At 52.6% G+C, this 22,047-nt stretch overlaps 1 protein-coding gene and 1 long non-coding RNA gene across 3 annotated transcripts in view; one reads left to right on the top strand and one right to left on the bottom strand.

Annotated features, from left to right (window-relative positions):
• EXOC6B (exocyst complex component 6B) overlaps positions 1 to 22,047 on the bottom strand; it is a 320,629-nt gene that overhangs the window by 223,034 nt on the left and 75,548 nt on the right. The gene's annotated exons all lie outside the window — the stretch shown is intronic.
• On the top strand, positions 14,007 to 15,800 carry LOC128805924 (uncharacterized). The gene is made up of 3 exons (XR_008436646.1): positions 14,007 to 14,291; positions 14,378 to 14,470; positions 15,101 to 15,800. It is a non-coding gene; the product is annotated as an uncharacterized LOC128805924 (long non-coding RNA).

Consider the following 22,047-nt stretch of genomic DNA (forward strand, 5'->3'; position numbering starts at 1 on the left):
GGGACACTGCGGGGACACTGCGGGGACACCGTGGGGACACTGGGGGGACACTGTGGGGATACCTCAGGGACACTGCGGGGACACCTCAGGGACACTGCAGGGATACCTCAGGGACACTGCGGGGGACACTGCGGGGACACCTCAGGGACACTGCGGGGACACTGCAGGGACAGCACGGGGACACCGGGGGGGACACCGTGGGGACACTGCGGGGACACTGCAGGGATACCTCAGGGACAGCATGGGGACAGCACGGGGACACCTCGGGGACAGCGTGGGGACAGCACAGGGACAGTGTGGGGACACCTCAGGGACAGCCTGGGGACACCATGGGGACAGCACAGGGACACCTCAGGGATGCCACGGGGACACTGCAGGGACACCTCAGGGACAGCGTGGGGACACCTTGGTTACAGTCTGGGGGGAACACAGGGACACCACAGGGACACCTCGGGGACAGCATGGGGACACTGCAGGGACACTGTGGGGACACCACAGGGACAGCACGGGGACAGCTTGGGGACACTGCGGGGACACCTCAGGGACACCACAGGGACAGCACAGGGACACCTCAGGGACACCTCGGGGACAGCACAGGGACACTGCAGGGACACCTCAGGGACAGCGTGGGGACACCTTGGGGACAGTGTGGGAGGAACGCAGGGACACCACAGGGACACCTCGGGGACAGCACGGGGGACAGTGTGGGGAGAACGTGGGGACAGCGTGGGGACATCTCAGGGACACCACAGGGACACCTTGGGGACAGAGTGGGGACATTTCAGGGACACCTCGGGGACACCTCAGGGACACCGTGGGGACAGCACAGGGACAGCACAGGGACACAGCAGGGACACCTCGGGGGACAGCACAGGGGACACCGCGGGGGACAGCCAGGCCCGGTGCTGCTGGATGTGCCACCAGCAGGAGCTTCTGAACCCCTCCAGGCTGGCGGGTGCCACCAGGGCACGGCGCAGGGTGGCACCAGGCCCTGTGCCCGGCCTGGCCACTGCCACCCTCTGGCCCTGCTGGCACGGCCACCAGCACGGCCACTGCAGCCCAGTGGAGCCCCTGGTGCTGCAGAGGGCAGGGCCAGGGAGCCCAGAGGGGACAGGGGACACTGTCCTGCCCCAGGGGACACCATCGTACCCCAGGGGACATGTCCCTGCCCCAGGGGACACCACTCTGCCCCAGGGGACACCATCCTGCCCCAGGGGACACCACACTGCCCCAGGGGACACCATCCTACCCCAGGGGACACCACTCTGCCCCAGGGGACATGTCCCTGCCCCAGGGGACACCGTCCTACCCCAGGGGACACCACTCTGCCCCAGGGGACACCATCCTGCCCCAGGGGACACCGTCCTACCCCAGGGGACACCACTCTGCCCCAGGGGACATGTCCCTGCCCCAGGGGGACACCGTCCTGCTCCAGGGGACACCATCCTGCCCCAGGGGGACATGTCCCTGCCCCAGGGGACACCGTCCTGCTCCAGGGGACATGTCCCTGCCCCAGGGGACACCGTCCTGCCCCAGGGGACACCATCCTGCCCCAGGGGACATGTCCCTGCCCCAGGGGACACCACTCTGCCCCAGGGGACACCATCCTGCCCCAGGGGACACCATCCTACCCCAGGGGACACTGTCCTGCCCCAGGGGACACCAGAGCAGGGCAGGAGATGCCAGCACTGCCCCTCCATGCCGGGAGCCCTCTGGGCCCAGGCCACAGGTGGGGAACACCACAGTGAGAGGCTCCCGATCAAAGATCCCAAAATTTGGGAGATCCGAGTGATCCCAGGGCGCTGCCGAGCAGCAGAGCATTCCCTGGAGAGAGCACATCCAGATCCCAAACTCAACATCCAGAACATTCCCTGGACAGGGAATGCCAGGTCCCAAACCCAACCCCAGAACATTCCCTGGACAGGGCACATCCAGATCCCAAACTCAACATCCAGAACATTCCCTGGACAGGGCACATCCAGATCCCAAACTCAACATCCAGAACATTCCCTGGACAGGGAATGCCAGATCCCAAACCCAACCCCAGAGCATTCCCTGGACAGGGCACATCCAGATCCCAAACTCAACATCCAGAACATTCCCTGGACAGGGCACATCCAGATCCCAAACCCAGCCCCAGAGCATTCCCTGGACAGGGCACATCCAGATCCCAAACCCAGCCCCAAATCCTCCCCTCCTCTGCCCGTGTGGGGTTTTCCCCATTTCAGGGTATTTCGTACAAAATCTCAAGGCCTAAACAAAGACAGCCTCAAGCAAAGCCACGGCAGCTGAAGAGCCTGGTGGGGCTGGAGATGGAAACTTCCTTCCTCGGAGGGTTTTGGTGTCCTACAAACCCTGGGCAGCACCATGAGCAACCCAGCTCGGAGCAGCCCTGAGCAGAGCAGAGATGACACCACCCACAGCCCAACCTCAGCCCTGGTGATGTGTCCCAGTGCCACCAGCCCGTGTCACTGCCCGGGCCACTGCGGTGGCTGATGAGCACCATCATAAAACCATGGAATACCCCGAGCTGGAAGGACCCACAGGGATCACCCAGCCCAACTCCTGGCCCTGCACAGGCACCCCAGCAGCTGAGGGTGTAACAAAGCCAGTTCCAAGGGCAGCTGTCCCACAGCGTGACCTTCCTGCCAAGTCCAAGCACTTGGACAACCTCCTTGGCCACAGACTCCGGGTTCTGGCCAGAAGTGGCCCAGGGTTACGGGATCCTGCTGCTCCCATGGGATCTCTGCCACGTCCCCATCCAGCAGGAAGGGAAGGATCCAGCAGGATCCCAAACACAACCCACAGCACCTGGAAGGATTAGCACAGGTTTGTGCCAGACCAAGGAATTCTCCTCCGGGCTCTCTCAGGGTGAACGTCTGGATTGTCCTTCAATCGCTGGACAAGACCAGCTCTGCCTCCACAAATCCCCTCATTGCCCATGAAGTGCTGCAGGACCCCCTGGAGCCCCTTCCTCAGCTTTTACTCCATGGAAGCACCTCCAAACACGTTATCCCAGGCCATTCCCTGGGAATTCCTCCCAGCTATCCCAGGCTTTTCTCCACTTCCCCACGCACGAGCAGGAAGGGGGGGTGGATGTCACCCGTCCCAGAGCAGGACTGGGTTCACTGCGGCGGAGCAGGGACAGGGACACATCAGGCACTGGGACCTGCTCTGGATGTGACAGCATTCCCAGACTGCCCGCAGTGCACAGCACTCCCTGCACCTCATCCCAGGGAGCAGGCAGCCAGCAGAGCCCAGCAGCCGCGTCAGCACCAAATTTGCACTTTTATGGCAAAAGCCTCTGGCACAGAACGGATAAAATGAATCCACGAGGAGGTCACTTCCTCCTCTTGGGCCCAGATTTCATTGCCAGCCTCCCAGCGCTGCTGCTGCAGGTCGGGAACCTCCACGGGGGGACCCAGGAGGGGATGGGACAAAAACCTGCCCCGAAAAAACCCCGCTGGCACCAAAACCCAACAGAGCCAGCGAGAGGTGACAGAGCCTGGTCATTCCCACAGCTCTGTCTCATCCCCCAGCCCCTTCCCAAGCTCCACGGGCTCCGTTCCTGGGTGATTCCCTGCTCCAAGCCTCGGCCACCCCAAATCCTTACCCGTGAGAAAGGGAGCGGGAGGGCTCCGCGCCCGCCCGCGTCCCCCGGCGCGCCCCGGCAGCCCCGCGAGGTTCTTTATCTCGTTACTCTAATGCAAACAGACTTCTGTGAGCTCTTTCACATCCAAAATTTCACCATTGCGGCGACCGCAGGCCTGGCAGCCTCTCCCCCGCCTGGAAAGGGAACAAACTTCCCAATCATTTCTAAATAACCATTTCAAGAGCACAGCTTTTCTTCTTTCATCCCACAAAAGGCAGAAATTTTGCTCGGGACCGCAAGCTGTCAACTTCCCAGCAAACCCCAAATCCCACTTAACTCTCTATTGTAAACAGTGTAGTATTGCGCTCCCACATCAATAAATAACATTCCTGAAGGAATTATTTCTGTGTTTGATTCACATTTGTTCTGCATATGCCACTGAGCCCAAGGTATTCACAACGTTCGGCTCCTAAAAGCCTCGGCTTTCAAAAGGGCCGCGCGCGAGGCACCGGGGCGAACCCTTCCCGGGGGATTGTGTGAGCCAGGATGAAATCCCAAATCCAGGATGTCATTTCTGCCCCCCCCCCCCCCCCCACCCCAGCTCCTTCAATCCAGGATAAAAAAATAAAAATGGCTCCAAAGTGCCTCTCAATGGGGTTGTTGAGCTTCAGGGCCCACGTGGGGCTGGCAGGGGGAGCCTGGGTGTCCCACTGGATGTTGGCCCTTCCTGGTCTGCTCCAGAGGGACCAGGATCCTCGGGAAAGGGATTTGGGGTGTTGTGGGTGAGGCTGGAATGGCCCTGCCCAGACCCCTCTGTGCCCTGGGCTGATCCCACAGGAAAGGTGGGAATTGTGTCCCTGTGCCCCTCAGGTGAGAGCCCACCTGCAGAGCTGCCCCAGCCCTGGGGCCAACAGCAGGAGGACGTGGAGCTGCTGGAGAGAGCCCAGAGGAGAACCCGGAGCTGCTCCAGGGCTGGAGCCAGGCTGGGAGAGCTGGGAATGTTCCCCTGGAGAAGGGAAAAATCCAGGGAATGCTCAGAGTCCCTGGAGGGGCTCCAGGAGAGCTGGAGAGGGACTGGGGACAAGGGACAGAGGGACAGGAGCCAGGGAATGGCTCCCACTGGGAAAGGGGAGATTGGGCTGGGATCTTGGCAAGGAATTGCTGGCTGGGAGGGTGGGGAGGGGCTGGGCTGGAATTCCCAGATTTGCTGTGGCTGCCCCTGGATCCCTGGCAGTGCCCAAGGCCAGGTTGGATCCACCTGGGATGGTGGCAGGTGTCCCTGCCATGGATGGGTGGCACTGGATGGGATTAAGGGTCCCTTCCTGCCCAACCCGTTCCATGATTCCATGACCACAGATGGGCAAAGAGCAAAGCAGTTCCTGAGGGCTCTGAAAGACCTCAGAATAAAAAGCTGCACCAGGAGAGAGGGATGAAGGTGGGAGATGGGAGTAACTTGGGTTGCAGAAACCCAGAAATTATCCCAAATCCCTTTCTGTGGATTGGCAGGAGGCTCCTTTGCCTTCCCACGGGTGTTCCCTCACCAAACCTGCAGGGAAGATGCTCCAGAGCCATCTCTGCATGAGCAGAGGCCTCAATCCCCCAGAAGTTCCACCCCTGCCCCTTCCCCACTTGGAATTCCCAAATGTGAGCAGCACGGGGATTAACCCAGTGGAAATGAGGAATCCCTTCAGCCCCCGCTGCCGATCCGCCATCCCCGGCGCCCGCCCGGCCCCGGGATGGGATTTGGGATTTGGGATTTGGGATTTGACCATTTCAACTCTCCACAGTGGGCGTCTGTCTCGCTGCACTAACAAAGAATTCCTCGGGAAGATTTCGGAAACAGAAGGATTATTTAGCCACCCACACACAGGCAAAATTAACCAGTCATGGAAATTCAAGATAATAAATGCCATAATTTTGCCTCTAACTTCACAATTTTTTTTTTTTTATCCCTAAAAGTGAATGTTTCTAATTTATGGAGAGAGAGAAAGAGGGGGGGGGAAGAAAAAGAATAAAAAAACCCTTTCATTACTTTGTTTTTCCATGGATCAGAACTCCCCAAATATAAGGAATTAACACGCTAATGTAAACACCCGTCTGCTCGTGGCGCTGGAACAGATTTACCCAGGCACTACAAAAGGCTGCCCCTCACTGATTACCAACCCCAACTGGAGACTTTTTGTACAAAAACAACCCTATAAAGCTTTTTTTTTTTTTTTTTTTTTTCATCTAAATGAGAAAGTGGCTGTGCTGCATTTTTCCCAAAGCTGGAAAGGATGAGCTACACCTCTGGAGATCACAGGGATGGGAAAGGCGAGGGACCCTGGAAGGGATGTGACACCTCACACGTCAGCCTAACGCAGTCAATGGGGATGGGAAGGAAATAAATGAGGGATTTGGGAGCATCAGAGCTGCTGAGGGAGTTTCTAAAGGATTGGAGGCTCCTGACTCCTGGATTTGGTGTCCAGGACAAGCCCCAGCAGTGCAGGCCTGGAGATCCCATAGTTCTCCAGCAGCTAAAAACAAACTTATTCCATTCATTTCCTTCAGCTACAGCTGTCCAAAGGCTCCCCTGGGCTTCCCACAGAACCAGAAAGGCTGGGAAAGCCCTCTGAGGTCATCGAGTCCAGGTTTTGACCGAATAGCCCGTCCCCACTCAACCCTATCCCAAAGTGCCACATCCACTTGTCCCTGAGCGCTTCCAGGGACGGCGCCTCCACCCCTGCCCTGAGGAGCTGCTCCAGAGCTTGACCACTCTTCTAGCAGAGCAGCTCCTGCTCAAACCCAGCCCCTCCCCACTGATCCCTTGGAATTCAGCCTCCCAAGAACCCAAATGTGGCCAAGTCCCCTGGGATGGCCACACGAGGGACACCACAGCAGCCCCTCGACTGCCACGTCCACGTCCAGAGGATTCCCCCAGGACACACTCCTGCCTTTCCTGCTTCCCTTGCTCATTCCTGGGAAGTGCTGAGCCCCCAGCAGGGCCTGCCCTTCTCCCCACCTGGCTGAGAATTTGTGTGATTGCAGCACCAACACCATCAGTTCCTTTTTCCTTTCCTTTTTCCTTTCCTTTCCTTTCCTTTCCTTTCCTTTCCTTTCCTTTCCTTTCCTTTCCTTTCCTTTCCTTTCCTTTCCTTTCCTTTCCTTTCCTTTCCTTTCCTTTCCTTTCCTTTCCTTTCCTTTCCTTTCCTTTCCTTTCCTTTCCTTTCCTTTCCTTTCCTTTCCTTTCCTTTCCTTTCCCCTTTTTCCTTTCCTTTCCCCTCTTTCCTTTCCCCTTTCCCCTTTCTTTTCTTCTTTTTCCTTTCCTTCCCTTCCATGGCTGCTCCCTCATCCTGCAATATCCAGAGTGACAGGAGCCAAGGGAAGAGCAAAGCTCCTGGATGAGACTGGAGAAACAACAGAAGAGGAGCTGGATTCTCACAGACACCAGGAGGGAAGGAGAAACCACCTCAGGAACGGCCGTGGGATGGTGTAAAATAAAATAAATCCTGGCTCCCATACAAAGCCCAAGTTTGCCTCCAGCTCGAGGTCTCCCAATCCCAGCCCCCTTCGCTCTGCCCGTAACTCAGAAGGAGGAATGATTTAAAAATTGGTTTTTACAAAAAAAAAAGAGTTGATTCAGTCCGAGGAGTCAGTGAAGGGAAGTTCAGCCCCGGATCTCCGGCGGGTCGGGACATAAGGGATTGATTGCTCCAGCTTGGATAATCTCCACGGCTCCCAGGCCCCACTGAAGTGGTTTCCAAGAGCTAAAGCCTTGGATCAGCCTGTCAAAGCCTGGGAAAGCCACAGAGAACACGCTGGAAGTGGGAGCCTGCCCTTGGAAGCCCAGAGCGTGCACACACCAAATGAATAACGCAGCGTTCTCCCCCAAGCCCATCCCAAAGGCCCCGCAGCCCAACGCCCCCACAGCCCCTTCCCTGCAATTAAACCCCAAGAGAAAGGAAAAGCCCGGGTGAAATCTGATTTTTCATGCTCTAAGTGCACTTAGGATCAGAGTTGTTGGGTTGTGATGACCAAACCCCTCTTTTCCAGCACAGGAATGTGGTCAAAGCACCTCCCATGGGAACAACCCCAAATCCCATCCCCAGTGCCAAGGCCTCGAGCTCAGCTCTGGGAATTCCTCTGTTCCTGTGCACAAACCTGACCTGCTCAGCTGGAATTCCTAAAGCAGGGATAAAATTAAAAAAAAATTAAAGAAATAAAAATAAATAAAATATATAAATAAAATTTAAAAAATAAAATAAAAAAAAAATAAATAAAATAAAATAAAATAAAATAAATAATAAATAAAATAAAAAAATAAATAAAATAAAATAAAATAAAATAAAACAAAACAAAATAAAATAAAACAAAACAAAACAAAATAAAATAAATAAAAAATAAAATAAAAAATAAAATAAAATAAAATAAATAAAAAATTAAAATAAAATAAAATAAATAATAAATAAAATAAAATAAAACAAAATAAAATAAATAATAAATAAAATAAAATAAAATAAAATAAAATAAAATAAAATAAAATAAATAAAAAATAAAATAAAATAAATAAAAATAAAATAAAATAAAACAAAACAAAATAAAATAAAACAAAATAAAATAAAATAAATATAAAATAAAATAAAATAAAATAAAATAAAATAAAATAAAATAAAATAAAATAAAATAAAATAAAATAAAGTAAATAAAACGTGCCCTCAGCCCAGAGCACTGAGGGATAATTCAGATTTAGGAGCTGCCCGCGCTGGTTTGGAGCGACATCACAGCGACTGGAGCCTGACAGATAAGAACAGGCAGCAAAACCCCAGCTCAATCCTTCCAAAGCCTCTGCCACGGGAATGGGCCGCACGTCAGGCAGGACACGCCTGTGATCCGCTGGATGTCACCACGGCACAGAGCCCAGAGCGGGGACAGGAGCTCTCGCCAGGAAGGGCATTTCTGTGGCCTTCCTCTCTTGATTTCTGCACCTGTGGAACCCAAATCAACTGGAACCCGAATCAACTGGAACCCAGAACAACTGGAACCCAAATCAACTGGAACCCAGAACAACTGGAACCCAAATCAACTGGAACCCAGAACAACTGGAACCCAAATCAACTGGAACCCAAATCAACTGGAACCCAGAACAACTGGAACCCAGAACAACTGGAACCCAAATCAACTGGAACCCAAATCAACTAGAATCCAGAACAACTGGAACCCAAATCAACTGGAACCCAGAACAACTGGAACCCAGAACAACTGGAATCTGAAACAACTGGAATCCAAATCAATTGGAACCCAGAACAACTGGAACCCAGAACAACTGGAACCCAAATCAACTGAAACCCAAATCAACTGAAACCCAAATCAACTGGAACCCAAATCAACTAGAATCCAGAACAACTGGAACCCAAATCAACTGGAACCCAGAACAACTGGAATCTGAAACAACTGGAATCCAAATCAATTGGAACCCAGAACAACTGGAATCTGAAACAACTGGAATCCAAATCAATTGGAATCCAGAACAACTGGAACCCAGAACAACTGGAATCCAGAACAACTGGAATCTGAATCAACTGGAATCCAAATCAACTGGAATCCAGAACAACTGGAACCCAAATCAACTGGAACCCAAATCAACTGGAATCCAGAACAACTGGAACCCAAATCAACTGGAACCCAAATCAACTGGAATCCAGAACAACTGGAACCCAAATCAACTGGAACCCAAATCAACTGGAATCCAGAACAACTGGAACCCAAATCAACTGGAACCCAAATCAACTGGAATCCAGAACAACTGGAACCCAAATCAACTGGAACCCAAATCAACTGGAATCCAGAACAACTGGAATCTGAAACAACTGGAATCTGAAACAACTGGAATCCAGAACAACTGGAACCCAAATCAACTGGAATCCAGAACAACTGGGATCCAGAACAACTGGAATCCAAAACAACTGGAATCCAGAACAACTGGAATCTGAAACAACTGGAATCTGAAACAACTGGAATCCAAAACAACTGGAATCCAAAACAACTGGAATCCAGAACAACTGGAATCCAAAACAACTGGAATCCAGAACAACTGGAATCTGAAACAACTGGAATCTGAAACAACTGGAATCCAAATCAATTGGAATCCAGAACAACTGGAATCTGAAACAACTGGAATCTGAATCAACTGGAATCCAGAACAACTGGAATCCAGAACAACTGGAATCTGAAACAACTGGAATCCAGAACAACTGGAATCCAGAACAACTGGAATCCAGAACAACTGGAATCTGAAACAACTGGAATCCAGAACAACTGGAATCCAGAACAACTGGAATCTGAAACAACTGGAATCCAGAACAACTGGAATCCAAAACAACTGGAATCCAGAACAACTGGAATCCAGAACAGCTGGAATCCAAGGCCAGGTTGGACACTGGGGCTTGGAGCACCCTGGTCCAGGGGAGCTGTCCCAGCACTGGATGAACCTGAAGGTCCCTTCCAACCCCAACCACTCCACGGTTCTCTGATTAACTGTAGAAATTGCTGCCCTTTAAGGAACTTGAGCCAAGTTGCTCCTTTCTATTTTTAATCTTCTGCTCCTGATGACGTGGGAAGGGGACAGAGGGAAACCAGGGCCACCAGATCCCCCTGTGAAGGAGAATCCCCTACAAAGCCCAGCCTACCAAGGCCTGCTCACCCCATAAATGGATTTTGTCCACCTTTCCACAGCAGAGACACACTCAGCCCATACGGAATCCTCTTTCAGCCTTCCTAAAGCAAACCTGGGGCAGCAAAACCAGAGCCTGGACCCAAGTTATGCCCTAAACCCAGAATTCATCACCTGCCACTTCCTTTAGATGCAAACAAGGAGTTATTGGGGCACCAGGACCAGAGAAAATCCCACATTTCTTGACCAGGAGCGCAATGATCCAAGCTGACCCCTCAGGGCCACAGCAGTTCCCTCACGCTCCTGCTCCAGGAAATTCAGGCAAAAAGGGATTGTTGGAACCCTAGATGCTAAGAATTTTAGACTTTAGGTCTGTGAAAAGCACAGACCCTCAAGAGAACCCAGAGTTTCCAAGAAAGCTTCCAAAATTAATTGGTAACAATGGGAGTATGAGTGTATAGTTCGAATAGAAGTGTGTAATATCACCTAGTAAAAAAACATAGAGGTTAAAGTTTTAAAACATAGTAATACATAAAAGGCAAGATGAGAGTTTCAGAGCCCTTCTTCTTCACAAGTTAAAGTAATATTTTATGATTAGACCAAAAAGTCCACATTACCAGACATAAATAATTGGTTATTAAGTTAAAAATAAAAATAATGTAATTATCATTTGTTAATTAGATAGGTTTTCCCTTAAAGACCTTATCAAAATAAACACAGAGCCATTTTAGTAAAATACTGTAAAACTCAAAACTTATAAGAGTATGATATAAATAAAAGATAATAAAATCCAAAAACAAAACGCCATCTCAAACACTTTCAATCCCAACCTGAACAGAAAAAAAAAAAAAAAAACAAACCCAAAACACAAAAAACAAAAACAAAAAAAAAAAAAAAAACAAAAAAAAAAAAAAAAAAAAAAAAAAAACAAAAAAAAACAAAAAAAACCCCAAAAACAAACAAACAAACAAAAATCAAGAAGGGGTTCCTGCAGTTCCAAGGGGTTTTCTGCAGGTTCAGGTTGATGCCAGGATGGAAAAGGAGCCCTGGGACTCCTCACCTGTCCCATCCCTGCTCTGGATGTTCCAAGGCTGAGCTGGGACACACAACTGACAAATCTCCACCAAATTACTCCAGAGCTGCCCCCACGAAGAACCATCAGGCGAGACAGGCCAGGAAAAATCCATTTTTCCACATGGAAAACCAGACGCTGAACAATCCTAGAGCCAAAGCGAGCAGCTGCCTCCGCTTTGCGCCAGCTCCGCGTCCTTGGACGTCCGTGTCCATCCTGTGTCCCTGCAGGAGCAGCCTGTGGCCACCCCACAGCCCCCAGCAACGGGCAGAAGGTGGAAAAAAACCTCTTAGGAGGGCAAAATCTGCAGTGTCTCCTAAATAAAACTGTGACCGATGCCTAAATATTCCACGGGGTTGGAAAAAAACCCAAGGGGAGCCCAGCACCGGCCAGGTTGGTAGCCCTGAGCACAACGGGGTGGCCATCGAGGACAGGACTCACCAGGGAGCCTCTCCCAGGGGGAATGGGGCAGGAGAAAGGACAAAGGGAGGCCAGCCGTGCTCCCAAAAACCATTCCAGGTGGCTGCAGGAGGAAAATTAACTAAATAACGGAGGGGTGGGCTTGGAAGAGGTGGATGAGGCACTGGTGAGCTCTGGGGAGAAGGTTGAACGCTCCTTCCGCCACCATTCCCTTGGGAATGCAACAGAAGTGTCCAGGAACGGGAATTCCATCCCAAACTCCAGCCATGGACACACCTGGAGGTGTCCAGGGATGAGGTGACCGAGATGTCCCTGTTCCATCTCCATCTCCATCCCCATCCCACCACGTGTTCCCTGCTTACCTCAACCCCCATTCCCTTGGGAATGCAACAGAAGTGTCCAGAAATGGGAATTCCATCCCAAACTCCAGCCATGGACACACCTGGAGGTGTCCAGGGATGAGGTGACTGAGATGTCCCTGCTCCATCTCCACCTCCACCTCCACCTCCACCTCCATCTCCATCTCCATCTCCATCTCCATCTCCATCTCCATCTCCATCCCCATCTCCATCTCCATCCCCATCTCCATCTCCATCCCCATCTCCATCTCCATCTCCATCTCCATCTCCATCCCACCACGTGTTCCCTGCTTGCCTCAACTCCCATTCCCTTGGGAATGCAACAGAAGTGTCCAGGACTGGGAATTCCAACCCAAACTTCAGCCAGGGATGAGGTGACCAAGATGTCCCTGCTCCGTCTCCATCTCCATCCCACCACGTGTTCCCTGCTTGCCCGTGGGGATGGTGGGACAGGGCTGGAGCTCCACGGGGCTTTGTAAGCCACGGTGGGACCAGGGGAAGTTTCTGAGGTTTTTCTGCTCTTGGAGCTTGTCCAGCCTGGAAAAACTTGGCATTTCTCACCCCCCCAATCCCTCTGGAGTGAGACTCATCCAACAGCACCTTCTGGAAGCTCTCCAGCTCCCACCAGAGCCACTCCTGAGCCTTCCAGACACATCAGCCTCACCTTGAGAGGCAGAATCCCGGCCCTGGCCGCCAACATTTTCATCAGAATCCCAAAAAGCAGCAAAACGCAGCAAAAAGCATCTCCAAAGGCCGCAGTGCTCTGTATCCGAGCCCAGGAAATGTGGAAGGCATTAAAGCCTCACTTTCCCTCGGCAGAGGGGGAACATGGACCTATAAACAACGCCTTGGAGGCATTTCAGCAGCTCCATCTACGCAGGGGCCTTTTTTTACGATGATTTTTTAAGTCAATCAGAAATCGGCGGGGCCAGGAAGCCATAAATTCGGCTTGAAAGGGAGAAAAGCAAATAAATGCTTGGAGGAAGGGGAAGAAAAAGAAAATGGGAATCACTGGAGGCTTCCAAAGCCTTGTTTGTTTGTGATAAAGCTCAGCTGTACACAAGCTGTCCCAGCAGTGACATTTCCCTGCAGTGGCACCACGGGGAGCGGCGAGCAAGGGGGTCTGTCAACATTTTATCAGCAGCAACTGTTCCCAGGGCTTTACGAGGCACAAAAGCTCCTTCTCCTCAGCCTCGTGGCTGCTCGGGATGGGAAGGCTCTGACTCAGAGCAAATTACTGGGATTTAGAAACCACATCACACAGAGCGGGCTTTGGTACCGGGGAGGGAAAGGGGAGAGGACGTGGCACCCAAAATCTGGAGTTCCGAGGGGGAAAACGTCTCCCAAAAAGCTCTTTGGGGTATATGGAACAAGCTGGGGAGTCCCAGCGTGGACATTAAGGCTCCATAAGCCAAGAACTGATAAAATGAGGGAAATAATCCAATTAGCCAACTCATCCTGTCCTTATTTCTACATAAAATAAAAGCACAGTGTAAAATTAACGACTCCAAGGTGGGCAGAGCTTTGCAGAGAAAATCCCTGCAGAGCAACAGGAGAGGAGGAAGATGGGATTCGTGGAATAAAGACAGAGAATGCCTGCAGTGGTGTCCAGTCCTTGGCCACAATCCCACAGGAACTGCAGGATTGAGCCCCAGCGCCTGGGGACACCTGGGAGCATTCCCAGATTCCAGAGGTTTCCATAAAACAGGGAGGAGCGAGAGCCAGGGCTGGGCCACGTGCGCCCTCCGTAAATCCCATCATCCCTGCCTGGGGGATGGGATTTCATTGTCCCTGCTGGTGGAAGAGCTAATCCAAGTCTCCCTGGATGGGATAAATCCGCATTCCAGGACCGTGATCTCACAGAAGGACCTCCCCGTCTTGAGGCCCTGCACACAAAGCTCAGGGCATGGACAGGAGACTTCAGCACCTTCACCAGATCCCAAAGCTTCCCACCACGAGCCCTTCACTCCTCCCTGGCAGGCTGGAATTCCCAGAGCAGCTGTGGCTGCCCCTGGATCCCTGGCAGTGCCCAAGGCCAGGTTGGATCCACCTGGGACAGTGGGAGGTGTCCCTGCCCATGGATGGGGTGGGAATGGGTGGGATTTGAGGTCCCATCCACCCGAAGCATTCCATGGTTCTGTGAAATCACCACGTCCCAAGGACCCCATGGAAGAGTGGGACAAGGATGGTACTGCCCAGGTAGGACAGGGGGAGACCCGTGATGAGGTCAGGGGCTGGGGCATCCCAGAGGAAAAGGCTCCTGAAGGAACCTTCAGTCCCCACAGGAGGTCACCAGGAAGGTGCAGGAGCAAAACACGACTGGTCCTTACTGGAAAGCCCCCAGAGGTTCTGCAGCCTCATCCACGCAGGTTTCTGAGGTAACACCCCAAGAAAAGCCTGGCCTAAAAGTGGGAGCAGGAGGTTGAAGGAGACCTCCCCTGGCTGTGCCCTACAAACCAAACCTCGCGCTCCCTCGGGCTCCTCCCAGCTGGAGCTCCAGTGCAACACACGGGGCTGAGCAGCACCATGCAGGGTGGGCTCTGCACAATCCTGGAATGCCTTGGGTGGGAAGGGACCCTAAACCCCACCCCATCCATGTTCAGGGACACCTCCCACTGTCCCAGCTGGATTCAACCCCAGCGTCCAACCTGGCCTTGGGCACTGCCAGGGATCCAGGGGCAGCCACAGCAAATCTGGGAATTCCAGCCCAGCCCCTCCCCACCCTCCCAGCCAGGAATTCCTTCAAAAGATCCCAGCCCAATCTCCCCTTTCCCACTGGGAGCCATTCCCTGGCTCCTGTCCCTCTGTCCCTTGTCCCCAGTCCCTCTCCAGCTCTCCTGGAGCCCCTTCAGGGACTCTGAGCATTCCCTGGAATTCTCCCTTCTCCAGGGGAACATTCCCAGCTCTCCCAGCCTGGCTCTGGAGCAGAGGGGCTCCAGCCCTGGAAGCACTTCCATGACCTCCTCTGGGCTCTCTCCAGCAGCTCCACTTTGTATTTCTCATTCCAGGCCATGAGATGCCTCCCAACAGACCACATGGAGGGTCAGGGCTGCTCCAACCTTCCAGGTTTGTGTCCAGCTCCGGAAGGCCAAGGAACAGCTCCTCTCCCTGTGCACTTTCTGCAGTCAGCTCTCCACGGGGAACGCCCCACGTGTGCATCCCTGGCCCCACACGAGCTCCCTTCCCAAAGGAGACCTGCAGTAGCTGCAAACACAAACTCTCCCAGCTGCAGCTGCACCAACAGCCCCACTCCCCAGCCACCCCTGAAAGGGGACATGTGGAAAACTCCCATTTACGGGGCCAGTGCCCCTCTGTGAAACAGCCAAGCGGGCACAGGTGGCCGATAAAAGCGCACTTCAACAGCCACGCTTGCAAAAGAAATTTATAAGAGTGAGCAAAGCTCGCAGCCTTTTAATTGCATGTCAAATGCTGGGCTCCGAGAACTAAACCAGATTCCTGCAGGCTGTGCCAAGTGCTTCCAGATATTCCGTGTCTGGAGCAGATCCCGCTGCTACCAAGGGGTTAAAGCTCAGCCTCTGAGGCCGGGGAAGCTTGAAGGCAATGCCACCAACCCTGAAGGAAAGCAGAGAACATTTCTGCCAGCTTTGTTCCAAATAAAAGGTTATTAAAAACAGCCCCAGCCGCTGTTAACAGGAACGGCCCGACGAGGAGACGTTTACAAAGCAGCTGAACTTGTAAATAAATGGAATTAATACCCAGCAAATTCCTTTGATCCACAGGACACGAATTCCCTTTCCCTGCAGAGCTGCTCATTAATAGTTCCATGTTCCACTTGTGTCACTCGCCAGCGAGCCCGAAGGAAAACACTTCAACTCACAAAGAGACCTCCAGCTCCTCCTGTGCCAGAGCATTTCTGGTCATGGAGATCTCCAGCTCCTCCTGTGCCACAGCATTTCTGGTCATGGAGACCTCCAGCTCCTCCTGTGCCAGAGCATTTCTGGTCACAAAGAGATCTCCAGTTTTTTCAGTGCCTGTACATTTCTGGTCACAAAGAGATCTCCAGTTTTTCCTCTGCCAAGGAATTTCTGATCACAGAGAGATCTCCAGGTCCTCCTGTGCCAGAGCATTTCTGGTCACTGAGATCTCCAGCTCCTCCTGTGCCAGAGCATTTCTGGTCACTGAGAGATCTCCAGTTTTTCCAGTGCCAGAGCATTTCTGGTCACAGAGATCTCCAGGTTCTCCTCTGCCAAAGGATTTCTGGTCACAAAGAGATCTCCAGTTTTTTCAGTGCCTGTACATTTCTGGTCACAAAGAGATCTCCAGTTTTTCCTCTGCCAAGGAATTTCTGATCACAGAGAGATCTCCAGGTCCTCCCGTGCCAGTGCATTTCTGGTCACTGAGATCTCCAGCTCCTCCTGTGCCAGTGCATTTCTGGTCACTGAGATCTCCAGGTTCTCCTGCTCTAGATTATCCAGTGCCAGTGCATTTCTGATCACGAAGAGATATCCATTTTTTTTCAGTGCCTGTGCATTTCTGGTCACAGAGAGGTCTCCAGCTCCTCCTGTGCCAGAGCATTTCTGGTCACTGAGAGATCTCCAGTTTTTCCAGTGCCAGTGCATTTCTGGAGATCTCCAGTTTTTCCTCTGCCAAGGAATTTCTGGTCACAGAGAGATCACCAGGTTCTCCTGTGCCAGAGCAGTTCTGGTCACAAAGAGATCTCCAGGTTCTCCTCTGCCAGTGGACTTCTGGTCATGGAGGTCTCCAGGTTCTCTTCTGCCAAGGGATTTCTGGTCACAAAGAGATCTCCAGGTTCTCCTCTGCCAGTGGATTTCTGGTCATGGAGATCTCCAGGTCCTCCCGTGCCAGAGCATCTCTGGTCACAAAGAGATCTCCAGGTTCTCCAGTGCCAGTGGATTCTGGTCACTGAGATCTCCAGGTTCTCCTCTGCCAAGGAATTTCTGGTCAAAAAGAGATCTCCAGTTTTTCCAGTGCTAGTAGATTTCCTGCCACAAAGAGATCTCCAGTTTTTCCTCTGCCAAGGAATTTCTGGTCATAGAGAGATCTCCAGGTTCTCCTGTGCCAGTGGATTTCTGGTCACTGAGATCTCCAGGCTCTCCTGCTCCAGGTTCTCCAATGTCAGTGCATTTCTGATCACAAAGAAATCTCCAGTTTTTCCTCTGCCAGTGCATTTCTGGTCACTGAGATCTCCAGCTTCTCCTGCTCCAGTGCATTTCTGGTCACGGAGATATCCAGGATCTCCTCTACCAGTGGATTTCTGGTCACAAAGAGATCTCCAGGTTCTCCTGCTCCAGGTTCTCCTGTGCCCGTGCATTTCTGGGAAGCCCTGGGGGAGGCTGATGGGGAGCAGCAGCAGCAGCAGGAAGAGGACACTGAGGGAATTCTCCACTCCGAGGCAGGTGAGGCCCTGGAATGGATTCCCAGAGCAGCTGTGGCTGCTCCATCCCTGGAGGTGTCCACGGCCAGGCTGGAGCACGCTGGGATAGTGGAAGGTGACCCTGCCCATGGAATGGATGCATTGAAGGCCCCTTCCAACCCAAAGCACGCCGGGATTCCGGGATTCCTCTCAGCAAAGTGCTCACAGGTATTCCTGCCAAATACTCAACTTTCCCCAAAGTCCCAGCAGCCAACGTTTGAGACACAGCCCAAAGGCCTCAGAGCTCCCTGGAGCACCTGGAGATTGGGATCTGCCCTCGGCATCGCTGCAGGGCCAGGGGTTCTTCCCTGCAGGAGCTCTGCCCCCCTGATCCCAACGAGGCATCCCCAGGAGCAGCCCTGAGCCAGCCCCGGGGCCGTGGGGGCCTCTGCAAACCCCAAGACACCCAAACCCCCCCCCCAGCCCATCCACAGCATTCCTGGGGCACCTCTGGAGAGCCCAGGGAGGAGACGCCAGGAGAGTCCTCGTCCCAGCTGATCCCAGTCTAGGCTGGGCCTAAATTCCAGAATAATCTTGTGGTTTTTGTCCTTCTCTGCGCTGTGAGGTGGAAGGGGAGGGACGAGGACACAGCACCAATAAATTCAGCCAGCCCTGGGTGCACAGAGAGGTGACCTGGCCACCTTCCCCTGGGACCAGCCACAAATCCCTGGAGAGGAGCCAGCCCTGGCTGCAGGACAGGAGCACATCCATGTCTGGGCAGGTTTCCCACTCAGAATCCAGGGAACCAAGGCACAGAGGTGGAAAATTCCTCCAGCTTCTCTCCATGCTGCCACACTCCCCCAGCACCAGCTCCTCCCGAGGATGACAAGGCAGAGATGGATTTTTCCAAGTTTTAATGAAATGTGGATGGAAAGAAACAACAGAGGCTGCAAAGAGGCAAAGCAGAACAAAAGGAGAGGAAAAAGCGAATCTGGGTTAAGTTGGAAATAGGGGGAAAAGTACTGGAAAGAGGAAGAATCCAGGAGATGTGAACCTTCATGGACACATCAGCAAGTGGAGAAGAGGGTGCTGGTCTAGAGGGCAAATTAACAGGAGGGACAAGTTATCAGAGCAATAATTATCACAGAATCATGGAATGGGTTGGAATGGAAAGGATTTTAGGATCATCCCATTCCCACCCCATCCACGGGCAGGGACACCTCCCATTGTCCCAGGTGGATCCAAGCCCCAGTGTCCAACCTGGCCTTGGGCACTGCCAGGGATCCAGGGGCAGCCACAGCAAATCTGGGAATTCCAGCCCAGCCCCTCCCCACCCTCCCAGCCAGCAATTCCTTCAAAAGATCCCAGCCCAATCTCCCCTTTCCCACTGGGAGCCATTCCCTGGCTCCTGTCCCTCTGTCCCTTGTCCCCAGTCCCTCTCCAGCTCTCCTGGAGCCCCTCCAGGGACTCTGAGCATTCCCTGGATTTTTCCCTTCTCCAGGGGAACATTCCCAGCTCTCCCAGCCTGGCTCCAGAGCAGAGGGGCTCCAGAATCCCAGAATGGGTTGGGTTGGAAGAGACCCTGAAGTCCATCCGATCCCACCCCATCCATGGCAGGGACACCTCCCACTGTCCCAGCTGGATCCAGCCTGGCCTTGGGCACTGCCAGGGATCCAGGGGCAGCCACAGCAAATCTGGGAATTCCATCCAGCCCCTCCCCACCCTCCCAGCCAGGAATTCCTTCCCAATACCCCATGGAAGGTTCCAGTTCCCACAGCCCGGCTGCCACAACCCCAGAGCAGCCCAGGGGTAAGAACTGCTCCTCTCCAGAACCTTCCTTTGCTCAGCCCAGGACTTTCCACGGCCTTTGGAGATGTTCTCCTGAGGGAGCAGGCCACAGTTGAGACATCCAGAGCTCGGTCCCCAGCAGGATCCTGAGGACAAAGCGCCGGGAACGCGACAATCCCAGGAAACCCCAAACACTCAACGCCTGGGAAGCGTTCCCATCCCTGCCTGGGAACTCTGATCCCCAGTGCCAAGCAGGAACAGCTTCCCAAGGGCTTCCCAACTGCTCTGGGAAGCTGAAAAAATGGGAAAAAAAAAAACAACCCTGGAGCAGAAGATGCCCTAAGAGGAAACCTCTGCTTGTTTTTAACGGGCACACCAAGGGAAAGAGGGCTCAGGGGGATGGGGATCAGTGGGGAAGCAGCAGAAATGGGATTTTACCTGCACAACTCCCTCAGCCTCTGCCTTCAGGGAGGAGGTTAAACACCAACACCTGCAGACACCTCCTGCTCCTCCCTCTGGACACACAGGAGCAGTTTCTGCCCCAAACTCCCCCCTCCCACCCATCCCAGCATCAGACACAGCAAACACCCCGAGGCAGCTGCACCCCACAGCTTTTCCTCTTCCCAAGATCTGGCTTGAGTTTTTCCCTACAAATGCTTCTTAAACTCTTCCCAAATCTGCCTGAGGCATCTGCCTGTGGCTCTGTGCCCTCTGCTCCTGCTGCACACTTGGAATGCCAGGGAAAATCCCTGCAGCCCAGCAGGATCATCTCCAGCAGGCTGTCCCCACCCAGCCATATCCTTTTCTGAATGTTTTGGGGTTTTTTTTTTTTGCCTAATTCCCGAGTTTTGAAAGGCCTGAGATGCCCAGAGGATGTGTCTGTGGAAGGTGTTTGCAACAGCAGGAATGGGAACACATCAGGACCCACAATTCCCTCCCAAACCTGCAAAGGAAATGGGGGAATCCCCATCCCTGGGGGATTCAAAATCCCTGTGGATGTGGCACTTGGGGACATGGGGCAGTGGTGGCCTGGGCAGTGCTGGGCTCAGATCTCACAGGGCTTTCCAACCTAAACAATCCTAAGGCACAGGTGAGCTTGGCCCAAGTCAACACCCACCCCCAAAATGCAGAGATTTTAACTGAAAACCCCAAATCCCACCTTCCCTGAAGATATGGGATCAGGGAACATCCCTGGTGCTGCTGGAGCTCCTTCACCCTGCTGCATCCCAGCCTTTCCCAGCCTCCCTGAGGAACCAAAAGTGATGAGCAGCAGATGGAGACCCCAAATCAAATCCACTGGGATGTCCCAGCCATCTCCTCCCTGTCCTGCTCCAAAAAAAATCCAGGAAAGGGGAACAAAGCTGTTCCTCCTGGCCTGGAGGAAGTGAAGGACATTTTCCCTGAAATGAAAGCTGCTCTAAATTTGCCATAGATGAGAATTGGAAGAATATGTGGAGAGGTTTAAACGACCTGAGCCTGGCAGCAGAACTTGGGGGTTTTGCAAAAAACCTTGGAGGGAAGAGAAGCCTTGGGCTGCTGCTGGATCCCCGCGGGGGCTGCTGCAGCACCTGGCTGCAATTTGTCCCAAAGTGTCACGGGAAGGGCAGGCAGCTCGGCACTGCTCCCTGAAAAACAGAGCCACCATTCCCTGAAAAATGAACCACCATTCCCTGAAAAATGAACCAACATTCCCTGAAAATAGAGCCACCATTCCCTGAAAACAGAGCCACCATCCCCTGAAAAATGAACCAGCATTCCCTGAAAAATGAACCAGCATTCCCTGAAAAATGAACCAGCATTCCCTGAAAATGGAGCCACCGTTCCCTGAAAAATGAACCAGCATTCCCTGAAAATGGAGTCACCATTCCCTGAAAAATGAACCAGCATTCCCTGAAAACCAAGCCACCGTTCCCTGAAAAACAGAGCCACCATTCCCTGAAAAATTAACCAGCATTCCCTGAAAATGGAGCCACTACTCCCTGGAAAATGAACCAGCATTCCCTGAAAATGGAGCCACTACTCCCTGGAAAATGAACCAGCATTCCCTGAAAATGGAGTCACCATTCCCTGAAAAATGAACCAGCATTCCCTGAAAACGGAGCCACCATTCCCTGAAAACGGAGCCACCATTCCCTGAAAAATGAACCAGCATTCCCTGAAAAATGAACCAGCATTCCTTGAAAAGAGAACTGCCATTCCCTGAAAACTGAGCTACCATTCCCTGAAAACTGAGCCACTATTCCATGAAAATGGAACCACCATTCCCTGAAAACAGAACCACCATTCCCTGAAAATGGAGCCACCATTCCCTGGAAAATGAACCAGCATTCCCTGAAAATGGAGCCACTACTCCCTGAAAAATGAACCAGCATTCCCTGAAAATGGAGTCACCGTTCCCTGAAAAATGAACCAGCATTCCCTGAAAACAGAGCCACCATCCCCTGAAAAAATGAACCAGCATTCCCTGAAAATGGAGTCACCATTCCCTGAAAACGGAGCCACCATTCCCTGAAAATGGAGCCACCATTCCCTGACAATTGAATTAGCATGCCCTAAAAACGGAGCCACCATTCCCTAAAAACGGAGCCACCATTCCCTGAAAACAGAACCACCATTCCATGAAAATGGAGCCACCATTCTCTGAAAATAGAACTGTCATTCCCTGAAAACAGAGCCACCATTCCATGAAAATAGAACCACCATTCCATGAAAATGGAGCCACCATTCCCTGACAATTGAATTAGCATTCCCTAAAAACGGAGCCACCATTCCCTGACAATGGAGCCACCATTCCCTAAAAACGGAGCCACCATTCCCTGAAAACAGAGCCAC

This window comes from Vidua macroura, chromosome 4 (genome assembly GCF_024509145.1).
Source record: "Vidua macroura isolate BioBank_ID:100142 chromosome 4, ASM2450914v1, whole genome shotgun sequence".
In the NCBI taxonomy this organism is placed as follows: Eukaryota; Metazoa; Chordata; class Aves; order Passeriformes; family Viduidae; genus Vidua; species Vidua macroura.